Source organism: Lepidochelys kempii, chromosome 19 (assembly GCF_965140285.1).
Source record: "Lepidochelys kempii isolate rLepKem1 chromosome 19, rLepKem1.hap1, whole genome shotgun sequence".
In the NCBI taxonomy this organism is placed as follows: domain Eukaryota; kingdom Metazoa; phylum Chordata; order Testudines; family Cheloniidae; genus Lepidochelys; species Lepidochelys kempii.
The window spans coordinates 11247180-11260326 of record NC_136398.1 but is presented as its reverse complement, the minus strand read 5'-3'; positions in this window follow the sequence as shown (position 1 = coordinate 11260326).

The window sequence follows — 13147 nt, the reverse complement described above, 5'->3', positions numbered from 1 at the left end:
CCCAGGAGAAAGAAACAACCAACCAATGCAACCCTGAGCAGCTCAGTCCATCATCTGTGGAATACCTGGTTTGTGGGATGAGGACAGGCTCTTAACTGAAGCCAAGAAAGCCAAAGAGATGATGTACCACCATGGCCAGGTTAGGAATGTTCCTGATTTAGATCCCACAGCTCCAGCCAAAAGGAGAGTCCTTGCACCTAATGAAAAGGCATTTGCTGAAATGACAAGGAAAGCAATAATAAACGCAATGCAGCCAGGCAACACCTTCCATCAGAGGATCTCAAGGTACTTAATGATTTAATCCGCATGCTGGTAAGGTACACATGGGGAAAATGGGGCATAGAGTGAAATCCTGGCTTGATTTAAGTCAATGGCAGAACTCCCATTGACTTCAGTGGAGCCAGGATTCTACCCAGTGAGTTTAAGTGACTTTCCCAGAGTCCCAAAGGAAAAGTCAAATGTGCAACCCAGATTTCCACACCATCCTTCCCCTCTAGCCTATGAGTCACCATAAATGGCAAAATCCACATATTTAGGGGTGCTAGGTCTGCTCTATTTTAAGTACTGAAATGACCCCCATTTCCAGAGTATTGCATACCACACACTAATTAATGCATTTACCCTCACACACTCCCAGGAGGCAGGGCAGTGCTATCATCACCATTTATAGATGGAGAAACTGAGGCACGGGGAGGCTATGTGACTTGCCCAAGGTCACACAGAGATTATGGCAGAGCAGGGAATTGAACCTGGGTTTCTTGAGACCCAGGCTACCATCCTGACTGTCCAACCTAATGCCATGAACCTTCTGGGGAAAAACGTCCATCAAGAAGCAGGAGAGAACATTGATCTAGGCTATCAACTGACTTCCTTTTCATCTAATGGAGCTTCTTCTGTATATTTAGTGCCTTTCAGTCTCTTTTGTTTCCTCTCATGTTTTGTAGAATCTTTTTAGAGCTACAATGGACCTTTGAATGCAGTATAATAGAGGATATCCTTTTAGAGTGACCTACGTTCTTTTTGAACTGAATACCAATTAGCTGGATAGAGGCATTCAGCATTCAAAGGAATATTTCAAAGCCCTTTTTCTAGTAACTTTATTATCTACAAGTCACACAAGCTTTCTGGTGATACTTGGGCCAGCATGGGAACATAATGACAATATGAGCTTCCTAACACCAGCACGTAAGGGCAACAGTAAGGCCCATTGGGAGTTAGGTGCCCAGGGAATACTTTGCAGGGGTGTAATGCCATATTGGTTTGGGGAAAATCCGCATAGCTAAGCAGTCTATACATCCCATAGGTTAATGGAGGGATTGGCAACCTTTGGCACACAGCCCACCAGGGTAAGCCCCCTGGCGAGCCGGGCCAGTTTGTTTACCTGCCGCGTTCGCCGGTTCGGTCGATCGCAGCTCCTACTGGCCGTGATTCTCCGCTCCAGGCCAATGGGTGCTGCAGGAAGCGGCGTGGGCCAAGGGATGTGCTGGCTAATGCATCCCGCAGCCCCCATTGACCTGGAGTGGTGAACCAAACCGATCCCTTGGTTAATACAATACACACTCTTGGGGATGTTATGTATTGCAGATAATATGCTAAGTTTATTTCAAGTAGTTATACAGTAACTTTTTTAATAGTTGTGTTTGTTTAGTGTTGTCTGGCGTGACGGGGCAAGGCCAGATGGCTATGGAAAAGTAGTGGGAGCTAGATATATTAGCTCCAGACTAAACAAATCCCTGGTACCAGGATAAGTGAAATGGCAGCTGCTCCAGGTCAATTAAGACACCTGGGGCCAATGAAGAACTTTCCAGAAGGCAGGGAGAAGGCTAGGTTGATTGGGACACCTGAAGCCAATCAGGGGCTGGCTGAAACTAGTTAAAAGCCTCCCAGTTAGTCAGGTGGGTGTGCATGTCAGGAGCTGTGGGAGGAAGTTGCGCTGTTGGAGAGGCTGAGTAGTACACACCATATCAGGCACAAGGAAGGAGGCCCTGAGGTAAGGGTGAAGTGGAGCTTGAGGAAGTGAGGGCTGCTGTGGGGGAAGTAGCCCAGGGAATTGTACATGTTATGTTTCTAAAAGGTCAGCTACCATAGCTGATACTATTAGGGTCCCTGGGCTGGAGCCCGGAGTAGAGGGTGGGCCTGGGCTCCCCCCCACACCTTTGCCACCTGATTAATCACTGAGACTGGGACACAACAGAGACTGTGCAAGGAAGGGTAACTTCTCCTCACCTCCCTCGCTGGCTTATGATGAAAATGGCTCAGTAGACTGTGACCCTTGTCTCTAGAGAGAGAAGGGTTATGTGGAGGGTCACAGTGAGCCTCTGAGGCTAGCGAAATCCACCAGGAAATGCGGGACCCACAGAGGCAAGGACAGAGCTTTGTCACACCGGCAACAAGTGTTAGATTGTGCATGAGTTTGTGAATGGTTTAGAACCAGCAAAAATCATTCATTGTGATCATCTAAAATACGGGTCTCCGACTCCTCTTTGAAGGCACACAGCAGTGGGGGTCATATAGATACATAGGTGGAGAATACTATCCATCTAAATATCAAGAGATGAGGACAACAGCAGATACCCCACAAAGATATGCTTATTAATTTCTTGTATGATGGTAGCACATAGAAGCCCCAATAAGGATCTCATTGTGCTAGGCTTTGCCCACACACCGTATAAAAGTCTCTTCTCCAAAGATCTTATAATCTAATTAAATTAACCAGATTTTGGGAGGAGGAACTTCTGCCAACATTTCCTGCAGTTTTCCATTGTCCTTGATAATTGTCCTAGTGTGTGTGGTCCTAAGGGCCCCAGCACAGTCAGAACACTAGCTAGGCAGCTACCAGGTGACCCTGTGTAAACTACTTCATCTCCTCTGTGCCTCTGTTCCCCCATCTGTAAAATGCAGATAATAATAATTCTCTAAATCCATTCATATCTGTGGGCTATCTATACTCAGATAACAGGGTAATGAGATTGACAGAAGTCTTGTGGCTAAATAAAATTCTCTCTTTCTTAGTTTCCATTTTATAGCCCTATGGGGACAAATTCAGTCCAGATGTAAGTTGGCTCAAATCCTTTGACATCCCTAAAATTTTACCTGGTCACACAACAGCTGAGTATCGTTCAACATCCCGAAGGCCATGGATGTGGAGATGGGTCAGCAAAGCTGAGCTAGATTAGTAGTTCTCAAAGGGGACCTCTGCCAAGGGGTCTGCAGAGCTGCCTGCATCACTCTGGGGAAGTCAGTGATGTTGTTTCCTGGGAGCAACAGCACAATCTACGGGTTTAAATACACTGAGAAATTGATCAGAATAGTGAAAGCAGAAGACACCATTCCACAATCGCTGTTCCAGAATAGCTCCTCCTGTGCACACGCTATTAAATTGCACTAATTATTCTGGAATAAAGTAACTTTTATTCTGGAATAGTGTGTCCACCCGGAGAGATATTCCACAATAGCTATTGCAAAATAGTGTATTTCACAACAGCTATTCTGCTCAAATTCCTGTGGAGACAAACCCTAAGACTCTCTGAAGAATCCCTGAGAGGGATTTAGTTTTGAGGCCAATTAAAGTAAATATGGAGCCCCTGTGTGCTCCCTGCACCGATGCTTAATATTAGCCAGTCTTTACTGGTTGCTTCTTTGGTCCAGATTCAACCATGAATGATCAAACTTATGGGTGCCACTAAAACTAAAGGAGGAACAAACACCCAGGATGCCAGGAGCAAACAATGAAGGGGCAGGATGGAGAGATTAGAGCACTGGGGGCTGAAGGCAACAAAGGCGATACAGTGCTAAAAAAAATGAAAATAAACAACACGGATACAAAGTGAAAGGAGGGGAGGGGAGGGAAGCAATGTAGCCCGACAGTTGAGCCTGTCACATTCAAGCAAGTGCTTGTTTCTGTGGTGCTGTCCTCAGATGACTTTGTGTAAGCAAGTTGCTGCAGGGATGTTCTGGCATCAGGACTAGGAGATAAAGCTTTCACTAGAGGATGGGTCTGCCTTGAAAAGTGGGGCACAGCACAAAAAATGTCTGAGAACCACTGAGTCAGCTAAATCACGGATGCATTCTTCGGTAACACTAAGGACTAGTTAGACTTGAACAGATCAATAACACCCATCTTTCAATGAGTCGTGCAGGGCTCCGTGCTCTTAGCGTACCCGGTGGGTGCTTAAACTGCCGAACATTATAACATAACAAGGTCAGGGGACATGACAACTCTGACAGCTCCTGAATACCAACCAGTGTGTACACACACACACACATTTATGGTAGGTCTGCCCCTCCTCCTGTTTAAGAAATGCAAGGACAGCTGCATTGACACTGTCTGCACCGCAGCCGCAGAAGAAGTGCCCCACCGTTTTAGCTTCTCAAATCATAAGCACTAGGATGCAACACAGAGGATTTCCAAAAAGGTAGCAGTTAAAGGAACCCCACTGAGCTGTCAGTGACATAAATGACAGCAAAAGGGTTAAAACCAAACATGGAGGAAGGCAGACCCTTTCCCTCCTCATCCGTGGAAATGTAGCAGTTGATAAGACAAAGTGATTACCCTGGGTGAGGAGCAGTAGAGGAGAGACACCTCCAGCATCCAGCAGGTGGCTACACTGAATCAGAAAACCATAAACCTTGCTGGCTTGAGTTGACGCTGACAGAAGCTAAATGGAAGAAAGGGAGTCAGCTGGTAATGATTTTTAACCACAGCTAACCTGGGGATGGAGTCCAATCAAACTCCCCTTAAAGTGAATGGAAAGTTCCCCAGTGGCTTCAGTGGGAATTGAATCGTGGGATTTTCAAAGTGCCTAAACTGATTGGGTGCCTAAATCCCATTGAAATCAATGGGAGTTAGGCACTTCTGAAAAATCCCACTTACAAGTCTAGACTTCAGCCCATCATCAGCTCCAGGATCAGAGCCCCGCTCTCAGTCCCCTGTTTGGGTCTGATATTCATGCTAGGTGTCTGGTTTCTTTCAGGAGTCCCACAGCTGCCTAAGTGTCGGATTCATTTGCGATAGGGAGTAGCACACAAACATTTATGTTGGTTTCCCGCTACCTTCTGATTGTCCTGTATACAGTGTTTTGGATTAAAAGACGCGGTAGTGAGGCGAAGGCAGTGCAGAAGTAAGAGTGACGATGCCACAACACCCTTGCCCGCCCCCCAGACACAAAGAAGGGGGGGGTGCGATCAAATAAGTTTGAGAACCACTGATAAGAGATGACCCCTCCTGACTAGGTGCACAGGTTCAGAGCAAACATTTTTTACAGTCTTAAAGCAAAAACTTTGCAGTCCTGTGGTTCGAGCCCCCACCTCCCAAGTGGGTGATGCTGGCTCCAGTCCCCTCCCCCAGCTCCGAACACTTCATTAGTTACCCACAGTGGAGCAGCTTGAACAGGAGAGATGGAAGGAGCCAAATATCCTATAGCTCTGTATTGGGAGCACCCTTCTTGAGTCAGCAGTGTGCCCCTGTTGTCAAGAAGGCCAATGGCATTTTGGGATGTATAAGTAGGGGCATAGTGAGCAGATCGAGGGACATGATTGTCCCCCTCTATTCGACATTGGTGAGGCCTCATCTGGAGTACTGTGTCCAGTTTTGGGCCCCACACTACAAGAAGGATGTGGATAAATTGGAAAGAGTCCAGCGAAGGGCAACAAAAATGATTAGGGGTCTGGAACACATGAGTTATGAGGAGAGGCTGAGGGAACTGGGATTGTTTAGTCTGCAGAAGAGAAGAATGAGGGGGGATTTGATAGCTGCTTTCAACTACCTGAGAGGTGGTTCCAGAGAGGATGGTTCTAGACTATTCTCAGTGGTGGAAGAGGACAGGACAAGGAGTAATGGTCTCAAGTTGCAGTGGGGGAGGTTTAGGTTGGATATTAGGAAAAACTTTTTCACTAGGAGGGTGGTGAAACACTGGAATGCGTTGCCTAGGGAGGTGGTGGAATCTCCTTCCTTAGAAGTTTTTAAGGTCAGGCTTGACAAAGCCCTGGCTGGGATGATTTAATTGGGGATGGGTCCTGCTTTTGAGCAGGGGGTTGGACTAGATGACCTCCTGAGGTCCCTTCCAACCCTGATATTCTATGATTCTATGATTCTAAGTGGGGGAGTCCCCATTCAAATCCTTTTGTCCCCCCTAGCAGAGAGGGGGGAACTGACCCTTGGTCTCCCACAGCCCAGGTGAGTGCTCTCAGCACTAAGTTCTAAGGTGGGCTTCTCCTCTGGATGGGGAATGGGACCTGATCCGCTAGCCTCGGAGCACACCTGCCAGGTTAGACCCTGCAGCCGAACGCCTGCCTTCCCCCACTTTGTGACGTGCTGTGGGGCTTGGGCAGGAGAGAAGCGGCTGGATGCCCGGAGCAAGGCAGCAGTGCACGTGCCCAGGGACAGAAACCCAAGTGTCCAGGGAACTTTCACCCTGAAAACCTAGGCACCAAGAGAGTTTAGGCACCTCCGGGGTTCAGTTAGAGTTCTGCAGATCGCAGTGGAGCCAAAGCTGGGGTTTAAGTACTCCTTTTCTTTTTACTTCCAGGGACTAGCCACCTAAGTACCCTTCTACACCCCAGTTGGCCATTTTGCAAGCCATACCAGGCACTGCTCCCTACCTAGGGGTGTGGCCACCCTGTCCCAGCACGCCCCCCACACCACAGCACAGGACAGCAGTAGCTCCTCTTCTGTTTGCCTCCTGGGCTTCCATTGCTCTGCTCCGCTTCCGACACCTTCCAGGATGAGGGGCTTAGTCCTCCGGCCAGGTGACACAAGAGGGGACATGAAATTCTTCTCGTCTCTTCCCTTCCCTTGGGGGAGGCCCCGACAAGCAGCAGCTTTCCCTGGTTTCTGGCCCTAGCCAGCCTTCCTAACCCGACCACAAGCTCAACCCCTACTCTCCATCCCAGGCTCTCCTTTAGCTCTGGCCTTGGTGCCAGACACCAACTTCAGGTGTCATGGGGCAGGGCTGGTTGGGCACCCAGCAACTGATTAACCCTTTCCTGGCTCGTGTGGGGTTTGTACACCCCATCACCAGGAGTTCTAAGCAATGTTTTCCTGATGTCTCCTATGGACTTCCTTGATGCATATAGACAGAACACCTCTGGGACTGGCAGCGTATACATTTTTGTCCTCAGTTATGCCAACTCCACTAATTATGCGTAGCGGAACCCCCCAGTATAGCCATCCTCACATCTAAGGCAGCTGTATTATTACCAATTTCTGCCTGTCTAAGGCCCCTATCCTGCAAAGACTTAAACACATGCCTAACTATGCGCTCTGTGAGTAAACCCATCGACTCCAATCGGACAGTCGCGGCGAGGGAAGTTAAGCCCCTGCCTATGTCTGTGCAGGATCTGATCCCAAAGTATTTCCAGGGTCTGTTGGCGTAGGCTGGGATTTTAACAGAAGCCCAATTTCATAGCCCAGATGCAGTATCTCCACTTGAAGCATCTGGTGACTTTTCAGAGGCGTTTTTAATGTTGTAACATCATTAAGGTGCATAGTGTAGTAAACCACAATGGCAAGCGTGTGTTTACTATGCTGGCACACACAATAGAAACTATTCAGTGACACAGCTGTGGTGCTGACTCACAGATCCAGCTCTCAAAGGATGAGGATCATGCTGATTACCTAAGAAAACAGGCATATTTCTTGTATGAGGATGCTGAAAGTATATTCCGGGGCCCAACAGAACAATACATTCCATTCCTATGAAATAATTAAGCAATAACACACAAGATGTGCTCCTATTTTTGGTACATGCCTCCAGGTGTGTTGGGAAATACACTTTGGAATGTTTGCAAATTATTGGTATATACCCAGTATAAGAGCCCTTCCTAGTCAGTTCCTCTGGCGAGAGGCAGATGAAATCTTCATCTGTCATTCAGAGGTTATACAGCCAGAAGGCATCATTGTGATCATTTAGTCTGACCTTCTGCATAACACAGGCCCTAGGACGAGGGTTCTAAAACTGGGGGTTGGGACCCCTCAGGGGGTTGTGGGTTATTATGTAGGGGGTCACGAGCTGTCAGCCTCCACCCCAAAGCCCGCTTTGCTGCCAACATTTATAATGGTGTTAAATATATTAAAAAGTGTTTTTAATTTATAAGGGGGGGGGTCGCACTCAGAAGCTTGCTATGTGAAAGGGGTCACCAGTACAAAAGTTTGAGAATCGCTGCCCTAGGATGTCTCTGAATTGATTCCTATTTGAACTAGAAAAAACCTCCCATCTTGATTTAAACATTTCCAGAGCTGGAGAATGCACCACAACCCTTGGTAAGTTGTTCCAATCACTCTCACCGTTAAAAAATTGCCCCTTATTTTTAGTGTGAATTTGTCCCGCTTCTAGCCATTGGTTGCAGTCAAATGCCTGCTTAGTGACACTGGTGCAAAACAAGCATCAGTGTGGCACCTAGGGATGTTCCACTCACCTTTGTAATGTTTGTTCTCAGAGGAGCAGCCGTGTTAGTCTGTGTTCGCAAAAAGAACAGGAGGACTTGTGGCACCTTAGAGACTAACCAATTTATCTGAGCATAAGCTTTCCTGAGCTACAGCTCACTTCATCGGATCGGCACAATCAACAACAGGAATAATTTACCCCGGCTCAACTCCAATGTAGGGAATTCCACTGTCTACTTAAAATTCCTTCTGCGGTTTCATCTTGATGCCACATATTTCAGCGGAACTAGTCCTAAATTCTTGCTTAGTGTTGTTGTGTACTGTTAAAACAACCACAGAGGCTCCACAACAGAGGTGGATGCATCTCAGTAATGGATGAAACACTTTCTCGGTGATGGTTTGTAATATACACATTTGTAAAGGCCTTTGGGATCTTTCAGAGTTAAAGCAGCTATTTACAAATTTAATCTGTTCGTAGCATTCCTACTGGCATTATTGACACTCCTAGACACACTAGAATTTTTTAACACCATTAACATTTAAAAAAATAGGAAGGAAAGACAAGTGTAACGCTTCGTTTAAATCATATAACGAACAGCCCCAGGGTAGGGAGGGTATTAGATCTCATAGTGGTGTGAGAGAGACAATGAAAACTGTTAAGAAATTATACACATTTAAACAAATTGCAGATCTTGGGATGAGGCGTTCATTAATGTCTAATTATGGACGTTTGAAGAAAGAGATGAACGAAGCTAACAAAATGATCCAAGCAGTCAGTTAAAAGATTGCTGCGGCACCCGCTCAATTACAAGTTGTTTGATGCTCCAAAGCTACCCAGCCCAAACCTGGAAGACAAAGGGAAGCAAGGCATGCTGGAGAACTCCCAGTGGCCATCTGTTGTATTTCACTAGATCATTTACCACCAGCAGAAGACACATGAGCCAACAGAGTATGATATATTCAGGCAACATCAAGGTGCTTAACTTTTATCAATTTATTTATTTTAAATCTGCAGTAGGAAACATTGGGAGGTGAATTGAGGGTGAAAATCTAGGTATTTCTCAGGCTGAGATTTTGCAAAGTTTGAGATCAATAGAGATGCTTTTGTGGTTTGCTTTGTTAAATGCCACCGAAAACATTTTTTTTTAAATGTCATCTGCAGCCTGAATGCTATTGCATTAATCTAGTCTGCAGGAGCCTGAAAGTCTAGACTATTTGTATGGTCCAAGTTCAGTGAAAGGCAGGAAGTAAGCAGCCAGCAATGACGGTAAAAAATAAAATGACATCTTCAAAGCTCTTTCTGATTTAAAGAAAATCTCAGGTTCCATTAGTAACAGAACTGAAGAAATCTGCTTTCATCATCTGATTTCTTTAAAGAGATGCTTGGAAAAATAACCCTTTATTTCCCCCTGACAAATTGTACCTGAAATGGTTACAAATAAAACGGAAGATCACTGCAATTGAAGACAGAGACAAAAGAGAGATTTCTCTCTCTTTTCCAGCACCCTGTGGTCAGTCAATTCCATTGCTTTGTTGGTGCCCATAGGAATGCCGATTTGTCTCATGCATTTGATTAGCATGAGGACACCACTCTCAGGCATTGCTGGGGGAAATTCACATACACGCTTTCCCCCAGGCTTTGCAAGAGGGAGTTTACCAGTAAGAGCAGCAGCAAAGATGCAACTGGCAGGCAGGGGCAAAGAGAACGGGACGGGTCCTGGGTTCAAGTGTGGCTTTGATCTTGGGACCACCCACTCTCCCCGACTGGAAAGACCTTTGTAAATATCAACAGGGGAGCAGAATATACCGACAATATATATTTCCATACATGCTACTTAAAGGGGGCTCAATCAGAAACCTGCAGGGTTATACATTGGTCCCCATCAACCATTTCAAGCTGATAATGGCCCTTTCAGCTGACCAGGTCCCCTTTATTCAGTTCCGGACAAATGATCCAACTGTGAATTACTGCAGTCACAAGACAAGACACAAAAAGGACACTGGGAGTTTTCATCTCCATCCGAGATGCCTCCTGCAGAACCAGAGTTCAGCTATTTGAAATCAGCCTCTGAAACACAGAAAAGTTCTAGCAGCAGATGAAGGGCCCTTTTAATTCTCATTAGCCTGTTGGTGGTGTTTTTCTCCAAGGGAACTAAATGGTTCAGCTGCTCAGTGAATCCTGTCACTGGATTCATTATTTAATTTCATTCAACTTTTCAGGGGCCAAACCCAATTCCTCAGCAGCAGCATTGCAGCAAGATGTGCCATCAAACCATTATTCTGTCCCACAGCGAGGTGGTAGATAAGCAGGCAAACAAAGCAAAATAGAAAAGTGCTGAATTGTTATGTTCATGATATATGTACAGAAAAGTTAGATAAAAAGACAAATACTCTTGCTGAAGGGTTGCAATGTAACACTACTTTATTTCTTAGCATTCTGAACAATAACACACAAGAACCCCAAATCAGAGAGAGACAAACAAGGCTGCTCCCCAAAAACAGAGATGCAACTCGTCCCACTTTACGCGAGGCTGGCTATCTGAAGAATTGACTCTGATCACATGCTTCCCTATAGAGTCCTGCTACCCTGTAAGCAGGATCAGTAAAAAACCCTTAGGCTTTAAAGTGACAGCTTGCAATTTTTAAAGTTTTCAATACACCACAAGAATGAAGTTTTCTATCCACAATGCAAGCTCCCCCCACATGCCAAGAACCTCAGACTTCACCTGGAGAGACACCTTCTATGCACAAGAGAGGCCCTTTCAGCCCATGGCCTGTTGGCTTTGTCAAGAAGGGGCATAAATAGTATAAATGATGATGGATTTAGGGTTTTTTTGTTTTGTTTTTTTAATTTATAAAGTGTCACAGTTACTGGGCAAACTGTGCCTTGGGCCCCTTTCCCTCCCGAGTGCATCCCTTAGATGAGAGGCCTGGTTTCCTCCCTCACTTTGGGAAGAACCACTGTCAGCCTGGATCTCTGGGCTGCTGATCTCTGGCTCCCAATTGTATTAATGACACAGAGTCAGTCTAGTTTGGGCACCACTAGAAGTTTCCCTTCGAGAGCCTGGGACGGCTTCCATTTGCAGTGACTCAGAGCCGGTGTCTCCAAAACAGCCCGTCGTTTGTTCATTTCTCAAAGGGACAATGCATGAGAGCAAAGCGCCAACCAAAGCAATAACCTTTGCAAATTCCCCTCTGCCCAGCCGAGTCCATCTCTGGCCTGGCCTGTTTACAGTCTTTATGTCTCCCTGTTCCTGGTCAGCTTTTCTCTGACAAACCGTTGGTAGCTTCTCCTCCCTCCCCTCTCCTCCCTCCCTATCACACTCCACCTCTCTCTTTTTCAGAGCCTTTAGGTCTCCTTTGATCCCAGGCATGGCCTTGGGAGGAGTAACTCAGGGGAGCCTGTATGGAGGTAGTTTGTTCCCCCCTTGATGGCCCAGCCATTGTTATGTTAGCTGCTTTCAAGGTGTGTACCTAAAGCTGTCTTATCTTTGCCATTGCTCCTGGCCTGCAGGTTTCCTCATTTCCAGCCTCCTTTGCTTTAATTCCATCCTGCCTGGCCAAATACACAGAGGCCCGCACACATTCTTTAAACAACAACAGGGCTATTTCCCAGTTGGTCACATCGGGCAGCTACTCTGAACATCTTTGAATGCCAGATTTGTTACTGTGGCCAGATTGGACACCTGTTCACTACACCGAAACTGAGAATGCCAGCCTCAGTTCACGTAGTCTACAGAACCCCAGAGTGGACATTTTCAATCCACGTATTTGAAACCACACGAGCGGAGCAGAGAAAAACTCTAGATCCTACCACAGGTGATGTGTGGGAGGGACATAAAGGGGGGCGCCAGGTAAAGGGGGGGGCACGTGACCTGCTCCTGATCTTCTGAGTCATCGAGGCCTGCCTGTCTGACACCTAGTTTCCATGCTGACTGAAGGAGATTACCGTGCACTGTAACAAACTATGCAGACTAGTTAATCGCTATAATCCTGCAGGAGAACAAAGGTGTTGAAAGATGACCTGACTCAAAGAGGATGTTATTTACTCATTTGTTTTGCTCCCCAGGGCCTCTGAAGATCCATCTTGTGTACACGGTGGGAGAGGCCCCCATAGCACTTGGACACAATAGCTAACATATTACACACGCACGGTGGAGGATTAAAGATTAGCCTACTATACATTTGCCAAACTGTCACAGGGCGTCACCTGTTGTGGGTTCTTTGCTTTCCAGCCTGGCAGTGTGTCGTCTCTATTGTCCACGGGGTGGCAGCGGCTCCCAGGCTTCACTGGGTGTGGTGGTCTGTTAGCAAAGGTTTGTTTTTGTAAAGCTCTGGTCTATTTGCCACCAGTGGAAACCAGGAAAGGGCCAAGACTGACTTGAACCAATGCTAGAGAGGGCAGGGGCCAAAAGCAATACTAAAGCAATACTAGTAGCAGACCCTGCTCCAAAGAGTTAATAGTCTAAAGACAGACGGAGCCTAGGGGACAGCGACAGACCACACAGCTGATCAATGTGATGGTGGCAAACTCCGCTTGTTGGGGTGGATTTAGTTCAGAGGGGATGACGTCACAAGCGACAAGAGACCAACAGATTATGGGCAGCAGGTTTAAAACAAGTAAAAGGAAGTTCTTCTTCACTCAGTGCACAGTCAACTTGTGGAACTCCTTGCCTGAGGAGGTTGTGAAGGCTAGGACTATAACAAGGTTCAAAAGAGAACTGGATAAATTCATGGAGGTTAAGTCCATTAATGGCTATTAGC